The sequence below is a fragment of the Balaenoptera borealis genome (genome assembly GCF_965194805.1).
Source record: "Balaenoptera borealis genome assembly, chromosome: 18".
NCBI lineage: Eukaryota > Metazoa > Chordata > Mammalia > Artiodactyla > Balaenopteridae > Balaenoptera > Balaenoptera borealis.
Genome location: NC_138877.1, coordinates 4,375,746 through 4,393,783, shown reverse-complemented (window position 1 = coordinate 4,393,783; position 18,038 = coordinate 4,375,746). Strand labels below are relative to the sequence as shown.

Here is an 18,038-nt window from a genome sequence, read left to right as displayed (position 1 = left end):
CCTTTTTCCAGATTCGATGTATAACCCGAGAGACACGAGCACCTGCGCCGGTGAGGCAAAGCCTGGGAGGAAACGCCGCTTCCATGACGGCATCATGCCAGCTATCTGCAGATCCCAGTTTTAACACTTCCAGTAAAAAGAACAATGAGCCCTTTCGTTTGTATAATACTGAACCATTTTAAAGGGCTTCTGCATGCTTTTCATTTCATCCTCATGACTCTGCTAATACTGGAAGGGCAAGAACATATTCAAATTGTACAGAAAGAATAGGCGTCTCAGAGCAGGTAGGGACCCCGTCTCATTTCCCAGCTGGGCGGCACTATGTGCCTAATCGATTCATCTTTGTATAAACCCAGTGTGGCAGCTGTTCAGTGAATTGAATAAAAGTCAACAATTAATGACAGCTGAGGACGTGATAATAAGAAAGAGACACTGGGTTTCCCTGGTGGCGCAGTGGTTGAGAATCTGCCTGCCAATGCAGGGGACACGGGTTCGAGCCCTGGTCTGGGAAGATCCCACATGCCGCGGAGCAGCTGGGCCCGTGAGCCACAGCTACCGAGCCTGCGCGTCTGGAGCCTGTGCTCCGCAACGAGAGGCCGCGACAGTGAGAGGCCCGCGCACCGCGATGAAGAGTGGCCCCCGCTTGCCGCAATTGGAGAAAGCCCTCGCACAGAAACGAAGACCCAACACAGCCAAAAATAAATAAATTAAAAAAAAAAAAAAAGAGACACTAAATAAGAAAAGACCCATCGTGGAGCCGGGCAGTAACAGAACCCACGTGCACTTAGACTGTCACCTCTTAACCTTGCCCACGCTTTCAATAAAACGTATCACATTGTATGGGACCTAAACCTACACAGATCTCCCTCCTCTCCTCACTCTACCTGGCGGCGGCCACTGTCCAGCCCCCAGCACCACATCCCAGACGCCACGGCGAATCCAGGGCGCCAGCCGGCCAGGGTTTCTGTTCCCCAGATGGGGGCCTGAGCCTGACTCCACCTCACGTTGTGTGGACTCAGCACTACAAAAGTGGAACCAGGGACATGCTGGCTACTTCTCCGCGCAACGGAACTTGATAGCTTTATTTTTCAACCCGTGTACTTATATATTGTACATTATGATGGATGGGTTGCTTGTTGGCGTTTTTCAAACCACATTCTCAACCACGAGCAGGTATTGAGGAAAAGGTCCCTGCTGCCCACTGTGATCTTCCCTGAGCTCTGCAACCCCCAACACAGGCTGCTCCAGCGTGCCCACCACGGCCAAGACACCTTCTCCACAGAATCCTGCAAGGGCAAGAACGTAAACATCCATACAAGTAGGTTTCTTTTCTTTCCCAAAGAGCAAAACTAACCCAAAGGGCTTCAACTTAAATTATCTTTCACACTTGTTTAATGCCTAAGATATTCAACGCACTGAAAGAGAGGTAAGGTGAGCTTCCTGCCTTCAAGGACCCACAAGGAGAGTTAAGTAATTTAAATCCTTCTAGGATAGCTTTTTGTTAACTGACTTTCCTGCTATGTCCTTCACTAGACTAAGAACTTCTAGGGGTCAGGGATTATGATTTTTAGTTTGTTTAACCCGATCATAGCTCAGCGCCTGGCACTTTGGAGGCCTTCAATAAATGTTGCTGAATGATGAATAAACAGAATAACTAAATAGGTTTTTTAATTGAGGTATAGTTGATTTACAATGTTGTGTTAATTTCTGCTGTACAGAAAAGTGATTCAGTTACACATATATATACGTTCTTTTTTATATATATGTTCTTTTCGTTTTTGGTTTATCGTAGGATATTGAATGTAGTTCTCTGTGCTCTACAGTAGGACCTTGTTGTTTATCCATCCTGTATATAAAAGTTTACATCTGCTCACCCCAACCTCCCACTCCATCCCTCTCCCAAACCCCTCCCCCTTGGCAACCACCAGTCTGTTTTCTATGTCCATGATTCTGTTTCTGTTTCATAGGTAGGTTCATTTGTGTCATATTTTAGATTCTACATGTAAGTGATATCATATGATATTTGTCTTTCTCTTTCTGACTTACTTCACTTAGGATGATAATCTCTAGGTCCATCCATGTTGCTGCAAATGGCATGATTTCATTCTTTTTTATGGCTGAGTAGTATTCCATTGTATATATGTACCACATCTTTATCCATTCTTCTGTCGATGGACATTTAGGTTGTTCCCACGTCTTGCCTACTGTAAACAGCACTGCTGTGAACATAGGGGTGCATGTGTCTTTTTCAATTATAGTTTTGTCTGGATTTATATCCAGGAGTGGGATTGCTGGATCATATGGTAATTCTATTTTTAGTTTTCTGAGGAACCTCCATAGTGTTTTCCACAGTGGCTGCACCAGTTTACGTTCCCACCAACAGTGAGGAGGGTTCCCTTTTCTCCACACCCTTTCCAGCATTTGTTATTTGTAGACTTTTAAATGATGGCCATTCTGACTGATGTGAGGTGATACCTCATTGTGGTTTTGATTGCATTTCTCTGTTAATTAGCGATGGTGAATATCTTTTCATGTGCTTTAGAATACGTAAGTAATTGATGGAAGAATGGATGGATGGACAAATGGATGGATGGGCAAAGAATAGACAGAATAATAGGAGTTCAGGGTACAGGACAATTACTGCTGGTTGGAGTACAAGAGGGAGAAAGTGCCTGAGCTGGATTTATCAATAATAAAAATGCAGACTAGTCCTCACATTCAAGAGTCTTCCTCTCTGTTACTGGTTCTGCCCAGAGGCAGGATGTACCTCAGAAACTCATCCTATTCTATCTCATGCCGCTTTACCTCCAAATTGCCCTGTCCCCTCCCACCACCACCTCCATCTAGATCTATCCAGCCTTTGAGACACAACTGAGGATAACCAGATAAATGGATAAACAGACTGTGGTACATCCATGCAAGAAAACACAGGGTGATACACAGGGATGATACACAGGTGATACACAGGGATGAAACCACAGACAGGAGTGAACGACAAGGGCAGTACGTGATACACAGGGTGTGTATACACAGTACGTGAAGGAAGCCAGACACAAAAGGCTGCCCACAGGCTTCCCTGGTGGCACAGTGGTTAAGAATCCGCCTGCCAATGCAGGGGACACGGGTTCGATCCCTGGTCCGGGAAGATCCCACATGCCGCGGAGCAACTAAGCCCGTGCGCCACAGCTACTGAGCCTGCGCTCTAGAGCCCATGAGCCACAACTACTGAGCCCACGAGCCACAGCTACTGAAGCCCAGGCGCCTAGAGCCCGTGCTCTGCAACAAGAGAAGCCACCGCCATGAGAAGCCTGAGCACCACAACGAAGAGTAGCCCCCGATCGCCGCAACTAGAGAAAGCCCGTGCACAGCAACGAAGACCCAGCGCAGCCAAAAATAAATAAATAACATAAATAAATTTATTTAAAGAAAAGGCTGCCCACATAGGATTCTGTTTGTTCAATATTCTGGAAGAGGCAAAAACCACAGGGACAGAAGCCTGATCTGTGGCTGTCAGAGTAGGAGAGGGGAGGGGATTGGCTATGATGGGACGTGGGAGAACGTCCGGGTGAGGACAACGTTCTAGGTCAGGATTGTACACGACTCAATACATCTGTTCAAAATCATCGAGTCATGCTACACACCTAAAAAGGGAGAATTTCACTGCATGTAAATTCTCCCTAATAACCCTGACATTTTAAGAAGCCAAAAAAAAAAAAAAAAAGACCTAACTCAAATACTCCTCTTAAAAGCTACCCATGACCCTTCTTGCCTCTGGTGTTCCTCTATCATCCATGTAACTCGTTCAGCAATGAATTATGCCTTGTGGGCATCTCTTCTACGATTGTCATGGGTATTCTTTATTTTTTATTATTTCCTCTTTCCACACCCAGCTCGTAGCTCCCCACCCAGATGGCCAGTTCCTTGGAAACGGATTGTGTAGTACTGTGCATCCTTTGTCCACAACTGAGTAGCCAGGTCACTGCTTCACACATTATAGATGAGACATGTCCAATAAACACTTGGTGATTTGAGTTAAAAAACAGCTAAGTGAAGATGTCTGGGGTGCTTCTTCAACCCAAGGTTGAGTATGATAAAGAGGCATGAAAATGCCTTTTTCCATTAGACCCACCCCTTCCTGCAGCCTTGTATCATGGATTCTCCTAAATTTACCAAAGTACCATCATCACGTAGGAAACCAGTGTTGTTTCACAGGAAGAGAGAAATTCTCCCGTGCATTTGCTGATGTGAGCAGAATTCTGTAATGCTCTTTAAAAATTAAGCCCACTACATGTACATCAATAGAAAAACGGATAAAGGAGATGCAGAGTATATACACAATAGAAAATTACTCAGCCATTAAAAAGAATGAAATAATGCTCAGCCATTAAAAAGAATGAAATAATGCCATTATTCTTTGCAACTAAAGATTACTAAGAAAAAAAAAAAGATTACTAAGATACTAAGTGAAGTAAGTCAGACAAAGAAAGACAAGTATCCTGTGATATCACTTATATGTGGAATCTAGAAAAATGACACAAATGAAATTATTTACAAAACAGAAATAGACCCACAGACATAGAAAACAAACGTATGGTTTGTTTATGGTTATCAAAGGGGAAAGGTGGGGAGGAGGGATAAATTAGGCGTTTGGGATTAACAGATACACACTACTATATATAAAATAGATAGCCAACAAGGACGAACTGTATAGCACAGGGATCTATACTCAAAATCTTGTAATAACCTATCATGGAAACACTCTAAAAAAGAGTATATACACACACACACATACATAGAAAAGAATAATTTTATATATATATATATATATATATATATATATATATATATATATATATATACTGAATCACTTTACTGTACCCCTGAAACTAACACAACATTGTATTTCAATAAACTAACACAACTCTATTTCAATAAAAATTTTTTAAAAAATTAAGCCCACTAAGACTGTCATTTGACTTTCCAAAGACATTTGTATTCACACAGACAGAGTTTGTATTATATGAAGAGAAGTTAACAATCTAGCTAGGGACAAAATAAAATGTTGGCGGGTCAGGGCCCTATAGTCCTAGTATATTGTTCTTGAAATAATTACACTATCATATTCATGTCATTGTTTTAATTATTAATTTGATAATAATTCATAAGTAGCCCTAAGTTTCAGGTAGTGTGAAGTGCTCTCAGGAGTCAGTGAGGTAGGGAGGCTTATCACTACGTTTTACAGGTGAGGAAAGTGGCACTGAAGAGTAGGTCACTTCCCCAAGGACACCCAACTAGGACGCATCAGGGTCAAACCTAAAAGCAGGTCTGACGGGAGTCATCTGGCTACACCCCACCTAAAGACAGGGCTGTGCCTGGCCCAAACCACAGCTCCAATCAAATGAGAACAGAGTGTCTGGTTGGCTTCCCTCCTCAACCAGCACACACGCACTGAAGCTAAGAAGGGAAAGAGCAGGATAGACAACTCACGGGGGCATATGGTCCCTGATACCTGGTAGGGGTTAACCCACTGAAACACTGGCCCTCTGGAAACTGAAAGACCAACACTTTTCCTTTGGAGGGGGCCTGGTTCATGGGGCACATGGATGGAATGAGAAGGACAGGGCTCAGCAGACCAGCCACAAGGCAGCCTTGGCAGCTCAGTCCCTGTCCTGCACTCACTGAAGACCGTGTGGACGGTCCCTGCAGCCTGCTGCGTCCCCTCCAGCGACTCTCAACTTCCAAAAAAAAAAAAGAGTTCTGGAATCACTGAGCCCTAAAGATGCGTGAACACCATGAAAAGGAGAAAGCAAGCAGAACTCACACTCGGTACAAAGTGACCAGAAGAGACTGGAAGCAACTGTAATTCATGTCCTGCAGGAAGCGAGTATTCAATCCATGAAGCAATACTAGAGTGTTACAAAAAAAGAATCAGTTACAGACTTTGGAAATAAAATATCGAATTGTTGAAATAAAAAGTCGATAGGTACTAAAAACTGAAGGGTAAAGAAAAGCTGAAGAGAGAATTACTGAACTGGAAGGCAACTCCGAGCAATTCTCCCCAAATGGGTCATAAAGAGATGGAGGAGAAAAGGAGAGTTAAGAAATCTGGGGGAGGGACCAACAGCAAACTAACTGGGGTTCCAGGGAGGAGGGGGAGCAGAGGGGAGGCGATTCTTGACAAGGGAGGTGAGACATGAGAATTTCCCCCCAAAGAAAGACACAACTCTCAGATGGAAAGGGCTTTCCAGCACTGAGCATTTAACTAAGGGAAAAAAAAAGTACTTTGGCCGTCGTATTGAAATTTGAGCACATCGAGGACAAAAATATTAAAAACTAATCAAAAAGAAAAATAGCTTAGCTGCAAAGCAACGAGAATCAGATTGTCATAGATTCTTATCAGCAAATCTGGGTAGAGGAAGATAAGGAAGCAGTACCTTTCAAGTGCTGAAGGAAAAGCATTTTCAACCTAGAATTCTGTATTCAGCAAAACTATGCCTTAATTGCAAGGATGACACAGAAGCATTTTCAGGGACAAAAGAATCGATTTACCACTCACAGATGGTCACTGGGAGACCCTAGGGGATCTCGTCCAACAACAGGAATGAAACACAAGGAAGATCTGTGAGCCAAGAAATTAGTAGGTACCTGTTCCCTGCTGTCTGGAACCAAGGCAGGGAGAGTCAGCAAGGGGCAGTGGGGGAGGGGAGGCACCGTCCACAGCTGGGGGGCTCAGTATGGAGAGGAAAAGCATCTATAAATGGATTAATTCTAGCCACTGTTAAGGGAAAAAATAAGAAAATGTGTGTATTCATAATTTAAAAGCACCCTCTAGAAGAATAAATTTACATGTGTAAGTTTCCAAAAGCTAAGGAAAAATATTAGCAAAGAAAACTGGAAACAAAAGCATCACCCATGAAAGAAAATATTGATAAGTTGGATTCTTTTTTAATTAAAAACTTGTGCTCTGCAAAAGACACTGGTAGAGAATGAGAAAACAAGCCACAGACTGGGAAACAATATTTGCAAAACACAAATCTGATAGAGGACTTGTAGCTAAAGTAGACAAAGAACTCTTCAAACTCAAGGATAAGAAAAGAAACAGTGTGATGTACAAATGGGCAAAACATATGAATAGATGCTTCACCAAAGAAGATACATAAATGGCAACTAAGCATATGAAAAGATGCTCCACATCATCTGTCTTCGGTAATTGCAAATTAAAACAACAATGAGATACCACTATATGCCTATTAGATTGGCTAGAAACCAGAACACTGAAAACACCAAGTGCTGAGAAGGATGTGGAGCAACAGGAACTCTCATTCACTGCTGGTGGGAACACAAACTGGTACAGTTTGGCAGTTTCTTACAAAATTAAATAGACCCTTCCCATATGCTCCAGCAATCATGCTCCTTAATGTTTACCCGAAGTAGCTGAAAAACTCATGTCTCCACAATAACCTGCACACAGATGTTTAGAGCAGCTTTATTCACAATTGCTGAAACTTGGAATCAACCTTTGGTAGGTGAATGGATAAATAAACTGTGGGACATCTAGACAATAGAACATTGTTCAGGGATTTTTAAAGAAAGAAGGAGGAGGCTTCCCTGGTGGCGCAGTGGTTAAGAATTGCCTGCCAATGCAGGAGACACAGGTTCAAACCCTGGTCCGGGAAGATCCCACATGCCGCGGAGCAACTAAGCCTGTGCACCACAACTACTGAGCCTGCGCTCTAGAGCCCGCGAGCCACAACTACTGAGCCTGCACTCTAGAGCCCGCGAGCCACAACTACTGAGCCTGCACTCTAGAGCCCGCGAGCCACAACTACTGAGCCCGCGCTCTAGAGCCTGTGCAGAACCACAACTACTGAGCCTGTGCTCTAGAGCCTGCGAGCCACAACTACTGAGCCCGCAAGCCACAACTACTGAGCCTGTGCTCTAGAGCCTGTGCTCCGCAACAAGAGAAGCCACCGCAATGAGAAGCCTGCGCTCCGCAATGAAGAGTAGCCCCCGCTCGCCGCAACCAGAGAAAGCCCGCGTGCAGCAACAAAGACCCAATGCAGCCAAGAATAAATAAATTTATTGAAAACAAAAAAGAAAGAAAGAAGGAGGGACTTCCCAGGCAGTCCAGTGGTTAAGACTCTGCGCTTCCACTGTACGGGGCATGGGTTTGATCCCTGGTGGGGGAACTAAGATCCTGCAAGTCACGCTGTGCGGTGGGGTGGGGGGAAGGGGGAGAGGAAGGAAGGAAAGAAGGAAGGAAGTGAGCTGTAAGCCATGAAAAGAACCTTAAATGCACATCACTAAGCAAAAGAAGCCAATCTGAAAAGGCTACATTCTGTATTATTCCAACAAAAGAATATTCCAGAAAAGGCAAAACTATGGAGACAGTAAAGAAGATCAGTGGTTGGCAGGGGCTGGGAGTGGCGGAGGGGAATGAGTTAGCGGACCACAGCGGGCAGTAATGCGTGTCACTACACATTTGTCACCATGTGACACTAGAGCACTAACTTCAGAGTTAACACACACGTCATCACATCCCAGATGCCACCTCCCCGGCCTCGGTATAATACTGCTGGCATTATCCTGGTGGGTCCTGTCAACACACCATCCTGCAGAGGAGAGCCTGGATGAGGGACTTAGAGCCACAGAATACCACTCCCACCCGGAGCATCTTGCCATACTCCACAGACACGCCCATAAAGCCCAGATCTCTACTGAAATCACAGCCTGCAGACCACACAGCTCTTCATTCTACAGACTTACCGACTAAGAGTCAAATCATATCCCGAAAGCAAAATAGCCACACACCACTGATGCAATTTATCAGACCACCAATAACAACACAAGAATCATCCTGGTTACCAGCACTGTACACATGATCACAGCCCAAAGTTTCATCAGTGTAGTTTAGAAGAAATCCCTAAAAACTCAAAGTCATGAACAACCTAAAAAGTCTCACTTCATCCCCCAGTAATAATACTTAACCTTGTTTTCTCAACAAGACTCAGTACCACTAACAGCCTGATGGTGTCTGAACATTACCTACGTGGATTTTTTTTCTTTCGTATCTACTTCTTCCATTTTTCTGGGACACTCACTGAAGAAAGTAATACGTTATGGAGAAAATAGACACTAAGAGGGAAACATTTTAAAAATGTGTTGCTTAAAAAAAAAAACCCAACTCAACGCCAATTAATGACTGGCCTCTGGGAAGACGATGCCACTGGCTGTGAAGGAGGCTGATGTGCCAGCGGCTGTCCCCGGACAGAGCAGCACGTGGTCAGAAGTTCATTCAACCATAAATCGCAAGTCTACAATGTCTGAAGATCCTCCGTGCAAAGATCAACGGATAATATCTGACAACGAAGACTCTCAAGCAACTAGGTTTTATGAGACATTAGGTTCAAAGAAATACAGTAGGACTTTGCAGTATTATGACCCAGTTCGTTTTCCAAATTAATTCTAGGTGGATCTTAGATTGTGCCCAGGGGAGATTTTCACTCACTGTAAGAGGAAGACAAAACAACCCTGGCAAGAACACAGCCAGAGCCTGAAGACACGGGCCATGGTCTCCATCAGCATCCCTGGAGCCCCGGCGGGTCCTGGCTTCACCCCTCCCAGCCTTGCTTCCCTCACCTGGAAACGCGGGTGGGTGCTGGACTGCTGGATGATTTTATTCCTGAAAGTCTGTAATTCCATGGACAGTCGATCAAAACTGTTTGGACAAGATGATCTGTCATCGTGCTGTCCAACAGAAATAGAATGCGACACTTAAACATACGCAATCTGAAATTTTCCGGTAGCCACACTAAAAAAAGAAACACGGAAAATCATTTTAATGATATATTTTTTATTAAACCTGACATAGCCGAAATATTATTTCAATATATAACACGCATAAAATATTATTAATGAATGTTTTACATTCCGTTTTCGTAATAAGTCTTCAAGATCCAGCATGTACTTTCTGCTTATAAGAAGCTTGCTTCTGGGGGCTTCCCTGGTGGCGCAGTGGTTGAGAGTCTGCCGGCCAATGCAGGGGACGCGGGTTCGAGCCCTGGTCTGGGAAGATCCCACATGTCGCGGAGCAGCTGGGCCCGTGAGCCACAACTACTGAGCCTGCGCGTCTGGAGCCTGTGCTCCGCAACAAGAGAGGCCGCGATAGTGAGAGGCCCGCGCACCGCGATGAAGAGTGGCCCCCGCTCGCCGCAACTAGAGAAAGCCCTCGCACAGAAACGAAGACCCAACACAGCCACAAATAAATTAATTAAAAAAAAAAAAAAAGAGAAAGAAGCTTGCTTCTGACTCACGTTCATTGTACCCAGCAGCCCTGTGCACCTGGCAGCTCCACGCTGGACGGCCCAGACGTAGAGGGATGCCTTCAGCTTTGAGAACGTCTGACTCTGTGCAGATATCCTGAGCCCCCTGAAGGACAAATATCGGACCAGCAAGATGGAAACACAACTTTTCTACGTGCCCGCTCTCAGAAAGCCCCTCCCTCGCCCCTCACCTGCCCGGCCTCCGGCTCTCCAGCGCGTGTTTCCATAGTCACCCTCCCTTTTCATCTCTGATGCTGCCCTGGTTCAGGCCATCATTATTTCCCACCTGGGATATCGCAGCGGCCCCTAACTGTGCGCTCTGTTCGCAATCTTCACTTATCCCGTGTTTCCATCCCGCCCGATTCATTCTCACGGGAGGCCCCTTCTCAGTCACCTGCCCACGCTGGTGTTTCCCCTCCCGAAAAAAGTGCCTGAACCCTAACTCAGAAGCAGAGCCGAGTAACGCATTTCCAAGCATCAGGAAGGGTCCACGTGAACACGAGCGCAGAGTGGACCCAGAGCATCTATTTGTTTGCACCAGTAAAAATGAACAGTTCAGGTGCTTTGGGGAAGGGACAGGTAAGGCAGGGGACACAACAGAAACTGCATGATCGTACGCTCCTAGCCATTTGGTCAGGCTACACTCCACTGCTGAGTGAGTCCCCCGAGATTCCAGAGGACAGAAGATCATGCAGCTTGTTTGCTAGATATATAGTAACTACATCTTTGGGGGTTTAAAGATGCACAACCTAAATGTCCATCAACAGATGAGTGGATAAAGAAGATGTGGTATATATATATACATATATACTCAGCCATAATAAAGAATGAAATAATGCCATTTGCAGCAACATGGATAGACCTAGAGATTATCATACTAAGTAAGTCAGAAAGAGAAAGATAAATACCATATGCTATCACTTATATGTGGAATCTAAAATATGACACAAATGAACTTATCTATGAAACAGAAACAGACTCATGGACATAAGGAACAGACTTGTGGTTGCCAAGGGGGACAGGGGTGGGGGAGGGAAGGACTGGGAGTTTGGGATTAGCAGATGCAAACTAGTATATACAGAGAGTGGATAAACAACAAGGTCCTACTGTAGAGCACGGGGAACTATATTCAATATCTTGTGATAAACCATAATGGAAAAGAATATGAAAAAGAATATATGTGTGTATAACTGAATCACTTTGCTGTACAGCAAACTTAACACAACATTGTAAATCAACTATACTTCAATAAAAAAATTTTTTTTAATTCTGTAGCTTTAAAACCAAAGTTATGTTTCCTCAGTGCATTAGAATACAGAAAATAAAAAGAAAATGGAGAAGAGTCTTAAACAAGGATAATCATGATGAGGCTAAAAATAGTTGATAAGAGGCCTGATCCTGCAGCGCCGTGACCTGAATAAATCACCCAGCAGTGAGCTGCTTTTCCCTTTGAATATGAATGAACATCTCCCTGGTATGAAGGTGTCATCTAAACTGGGGAAAAAGCAAGCGTCTTTGCACTTAGGGTCTGGAATGAGATTTCAAATGTCAGAACAGAGAAGTGCTGACTCCACGTGTTGTTTGCTCACCCTTGTTCCCCATATGATCAGTCTCGGTGACGTGCTTAAAATATTGCAGTAATCCTGGGATCCTCAGTGCCACTGACAGCTAACGCAGAGACAGAAAACGGAAAAGGGGCTCCCAATGGCTCCATCAAAATGTGGGAAATGTGCCATTTGCTTATTATTTGGCATGAGATTACAAGAGACTGGAAAACGTCCTTGCAAATGTAAAACCTCTAGATCAAAGTTAATCAGGACTAGATTGCTTTTTAGGGTGAAATTTGATGATACATCAGATTTCGATTCTTACAGAGAGGCAGTGAGCAAGGTAAGAGATGAGCTGTCAGAGCAAGAGACCGGCACACAAAAACAACACACACACACACACGCACACTTTTGACGCAGTGAGCCCTCCACGACCACTGCTGATGAATGAACAGCACACGCACTCTGGGACACACAGCTAGCGGGCAGACCCAGGCGGCTGTGCCCGTGGAACTGTGTCCCTCTGCGCTGTCAGGGTATCTGCAGGTGCAACCAACCATCCTCACTTCCAGGCGAGGGCTCTCTCCAAGGTCCTGCTTCTGCGTTTGCCCTTGATGATGGGGAGAAACTCCCAGGGCACGGATATGAGATCACTTTTATTTTTAGCCTTTCTTAATGGTTGTTAACATTTGCTCTAAGCACTTTTACCACCTAAATGGATGTAAATAATACCTTGTATGCAGTGTGGTGTTGACCAGAGGTTATATTTAGTCAATGTCAAGATTCAGGGAGGAAAGGAACAGAGCCCTCTTTAAAGGTGCTCTGTACAAATCCTCCCATAAATGTTTGAAAACTTTTCAGAGAATAATTCTAACTTAACTTTAACTTTATTTTTAACTTAATCTGAATTATTTAGAGAATAATTTTAATTTGTCTAGCTGGCACCTCGGTCAGATGAGGGTTTAAGATAAAACATTCACTGCAAAAGTAAAAGCAATGAATGATGAAATAACGGAAGCCATCAACTGAGGTGCTTATGGACCCCGGCAGGATAAAAAATGGCCTTGGAGGCAGGACTGCTTCTAACACAAGGTGACAACCTTCAGAGACGTCAGAGGATGGAAACTCTATCCATAATCAGAGCGCTAGCCAGGTAATCACATACACCCGATAATGACACAACAAGAACACAAATTCTCCAGTAATGACTATGCAGTCATCTTCTAGTTAGGCCTCCATCATACGATGGAGACGGGAAAATAGTGACAACTGAAGTTTTTGCCAATTCTGCTGTTTGCAGGGTAAGTATCTAGGTGGTGGAGTTGACCTTAGCTGATGATGGGCAGCATGAGAAAGATCAGACATGTTGTTGATACGAGCTCGACCGTATCATAAAGCCCCCTTAATGGGTCGAGTAATTAATGCGTGCACGTTTATGCACATTACTCGCTAATCACAACCACCCCGTGAACGACAAAATTTATTTTCATTCTCATCGGTAACAGAAGTAGAGGAAGCTTTTTAATGTCGTACAGGTAGCAAATGACGGTGTCAAAATTTAAATCCACTTCTCTCTAACCTGAGAGCCTGATGTTTTAAACCCCTACACACGAGCTCTAAGAATCTTCCAAACGTATAGACCCTTAGATCAAGTCCAAAAATAAGCCATGACAAAGCTCGGTCAAATCTTTATTTATTGAGTACCCACAGGATAGATAGTACAGAAAATGGAAGAAATTAGACCCAGTTCTTTATTTCCACTTGAGGAACAGAAAAGAATATAGAATGAATGAATTTGTTCTGTGAAGGCAGGTCTGATATTGAACTAGGCAGGTTGGAAATAGCGGAAAGCACCATGGATTTGGGAATTACCTGGACCTGCCAGAAGTTGACCAGCAAACAAGACATGGCTGGATTGTTTTTCTCTTCTGTGAAATGAGGGGATAAACTCTGAGATCCCTTCCAGCCCTTACATTTGAGCTCTTCACCCTTTCAGCTGCCCCAATTCTCCTCATTCTTCCCTTGAAACTTGGGTCAGATTGTTAGGGGAAAACTAGGTCCATGTAGGAATGCTTTTTAAAACAAAACAAAATTAAAATTAAAACTTAAAACCACCTTTGAAGACCAGTAGGAACGCTCGTTAGGGGAAAACTAGGTCCATGTCGGAACGCTTTTTAAAAGAAAACAAAATTAAAATTAAAAATTAAAACCACCTTTGAAGACCAGGAGAGGGCAGAAGAGATGGACGGGCAGAGTGGCATCCATCCAACAGAGGCTCAGCGGTGTTCTAGAATAAGTGGTCTACAACTTAATGGCCCTGAGGGAACATCCTATCAATGGAATTACAATGATGTAACTCCTATGTCTTCAATCCGAGTATACTACAAGACCTGAAACATAACAGTTAACTAGTTTATTTGATGAAAAATGACTGTGCTTTACTTTTGTATGTTAAACTTTCTATTTTGAGATCATTTCAGGTGCCCATGCAGTTGTAAGAAATGACACTGAAAAAAAAAAAAAAAAAAAAAGAAATGACACTGAGCTTTTTGTGTACCCTTTACCCAGTTCCCCACAACAGCACCGTCTTGCAAAAACTACAGGACAACATCACACCCAGGATCCTGATATGCAGGAAGTGAAGACACAGGCCAGCCCCATCAGCACCAGGATCCTCATGTTGCCCTCGCATCCGTCCCAGCCCTGCAGCCTCCTTCACCCCTGGCAAGCACTAATCTGCTCTCCATTTCTATACTGTTGTCATTTCATGAATGTTATATAAATGCGATCAGACAGTATATAACCTTTTGTGGTTGGACTTTTTTCTCTCAGCACAATTCTCTGGAGCTCCACCCAAGTTGCTGTAGTTGGTTCCTGTTTATTGCCGAGCAGTGTTCCGTGCTGTGGATGCACCGGTTTTTGTTCAATCATCCAGCCATTGAAGGACATCTAGTTTCTTGTTACTAGGAGTAGAGCTGCTATGAATGTTGATGTACAAGTTTTCGTGTGAAGATAAGTTTTTGTTTCCCTGGAATAAATGCCCAAGAGTACAACTGCTGTGTCAAATGGTCACTGCAGGTTCAGCTTCGTAAGAAACTGCCAACCTTTTTTCCTGAGTGGCTGGACCATTTTACTTGCCCAGCAATAACGTATGAGGGATCCAGTTTCTCTGCACCCTGGCCAGGATTTGGTGATGTCACCATTTTTCGTTACAGCCATTCTGACAGGTGTGCCATGATTCACTTTTAATGAACACAAAGATCCAGAGACAAAAGGAAGACACCCTCCACAGCCACCAGGAATCTTTAGTATCTTCCTGGTCCCTCATGATTATCTTCAAGGTACACAATAAATCAGCCTCTGCCCTTAATGAACTGAGTAATGGGTAGGAATACAAGAGTACCTCCCTAGTGTAATACAACTACCAACTTCTCAGAGCAAATATCATACTCTAGAAGCATGAAATTCTGGAAGCATTCCCTTTAACGTTCTAAGAGCAAAGCAAAAATGGCACTTCTGGTAAACTTTTATTGGCAGTACTAGCAAATATAATCAGATAAGAAAAATAAGGGTTATAACAATTATAAAGGAAGAAATGAAATTATTATTTGCAGATAATAAGAATGTCTACACTTGAAAAATTTAGAGAATCCATAACTATCAAAATTCATAAGACTGTGCACTAGGTTGTTGGGTATACAATCAATATAAAACCCCAAAAGCTTTGCTAGGCACCAGCAACACCAATTAAAAAGGTAATTTTGGAGACTTCCCTGGTGGTGTAGTGGTTAAGAATCCGCCTGTCAATGCAGGGGACATGGATTTGATCCCTGGTCCGGGAAGATCCCACATGCCATGGAGCAACTAAGCCCGTGCGCCACAACTACTGAGCCTGAGCTCTAGAGCCCGTGAGCCACAACTACTGAAGCCCGCGTGCCTAGAGCCCGTGCTCTGCAACAAGAGAAGCCTGCGCACAGCGATGAAGAGTAGCCCCCTCTTGCCGCAACTAGAGAAAGCCCGCGCGCAGCAACAAAGACCCAACGCAGCCAAAAATAAATACTTTTTTTTTAAATGTAATTTTTGAATAATCCCATTCATTTTAGTAATAGAAGTATCTTGGAGTAAGACTTTTAAAATGCATAGAAACCTCATGGAGGTTTCACAACCTCACAACACTGTAACGAAAGACATAAAAGGAGACATACAGAAGTGGTGAGAGATACCACATTCATGGTTAAGAAGGCTCAACATTTTTAAAACGTCTCTTCTCTCCAGATTAATCTACAAATTGAATGCAAATTTAACCAAAATCCTAACAGGATGTTTTTGTTTTGTTTGCAGAAAAGGCTCTTTTAAAAATACCCGTGGAGGAGTACAGGGCTGAAAAGAGCCAAGACATCTTTGCAGGCTGGGGGACCAGCTCCGAGGGCTGGCCCTGCTGATGGCACTGTCCGGGCTTCCCCACTCTGTCCAGTGGAAAGAAGAGGCCTCAGAGCTCAGGACCCTCCCTCGCAGCCCTCACAGTCTCCTCCCCAACTTCCATCTGCCGTCCTTGTCGTCCAAACTGATCCCAGCAGGCCCTTCACCCAAGTTCAAATGCCTGCCCCCCGGAAGCCCACGCTGTCCAGGTCGCCCGCTTCCTCACACAATGTGTAAATATCCCAAATAGACCCCCGTCTCTTAAACCCTTCCTCCCTGCCTTCCGGAACTCACAGCCTATCCGCCAGCGAGGCCCCTCCCCCTCCCCTCCCCCTCCCCTCCCCTCCCCCTCCCCCTCCGGACTTGCCGCACTGCTCCCCGGACTTGCCGCACTGCTCCCCACCGTGGATCTCAGATCCCTGCCCTTCCTTCCCCCTGTAATGCCCTGCCTTTGACGTTCATGCCAGCAGCCGTACAACAGTAGCATTAGCCTTAAAACAGCCTTCTGGAACTCATATCCTCCTTCAGTGACCCTTCACTGTGCTCCCCGCCGCGCGCCCCCAGTTACAAAATTCACCCAAAAGAGTTTTCCGGTCATGCTGTTTCCAATACCTGTCCTCTTATTAGTCTCTCTTGAAGCTGCTCTTACAGATATTCTTCCCTGTGATTACACAAAATCAGCTCCCTTCAAGGTCACCGATGTCCTCCCCTCCCCGCTGCTGAAGAAACGGGTGGTTCTCAAGCCTCACCTGTCCTGAACGTTCGGTAATGCCAGGCCCAGCTGGACACCCCGGCTTCCTGGACACCGCCTCTCGGGTTCCCTCCGAGCTCATTGGCCATCCTCACAGCCCCCCTGCTGTTGCCCTCATCTCCCTGACCTTGAAATGCTGGAGTGCCCAGGGCTCTGCACAAGGACCCCTCTCTTTCTGGCCACGTGGATACACATCACGTAATCGGCAGGGCCCAGTGGCAAATGAAAACGCAGGCCCCCTGTTCAAAAATCAGTAAGACCCCCAACACAGCAAGAGCAGAGCATGAAGACAAACTCGGGACCCTTCCAAGACTGGGGCTCGTGTGAGCCGTGGTTACACACCCGTCCTGAGAGCCCGTCCTGCTGGGCCCATGGGCAGTCGTGAACGTCCTTCTCTGGTCTGGACACCGGCCTGACTCCACCCTAGGGTAGGCACTTCACACGTTCAAAACCAAATTCCTGACCACCACCTCCGCCAAAAAGAGAACCCTTCTCTTCCTGCAGGTCTCTCCATCTCAGTAAGGGGTACACCCTTCCAGTTTCTCGGACCAAAACCCCCCCGAGGCATCTTTGCGTCTCCGCTCTCACTGAGACCCCAAAGCCCGAGCATGAGCAAATGCTGCGGGCTGTACCTCCTAACACAGGGCAGCTGTGCCCTCACGTGCACCTTGGCACCGAGGCGGGGACCATCTGGCACCTGGACGGCGCCCGCCCCCCAACCGGGCTCCCCGCAGCAGGTCTAGCCTGAGCGCGTCAGCCCTGGGAGCCTCTGACACTGGGATTCTCCGCAAATGTCTCTGAAGGCGCCCTTACATTACTCAGGTTTACAAAACACTGGTCTAAACTGTCTGATAAGTTGTTTTCCTCTCACATTATTCAACTACAGGAATAGGAAAGTCACTTATTTTTATAGACCTATTTTCTCCAAGCGAGCAAACAAAACCCACGATTCCAAGCGACCCCAGCTCCAAACCGCAAACCCTGTACCTTCCTCGTATC

At 45.0% G+C, this 18,038-nt stretch overlaps 1 protein-coding gene across 3 annotated transcripts in view; it reads right to left on the bottom strand.

Moving 5' to 3' along the window:
• The window catches only part of LOC309615431 (phospholipid-transporting ATPase IB), a 537,980-nt gene that overhangs the window by 505,236 nt on the left and 14,706 nt on the right, over positions 1 to 18,038 (bottom strand). The gene's annotated exons all lie outside the window — the stretch shown is intronic.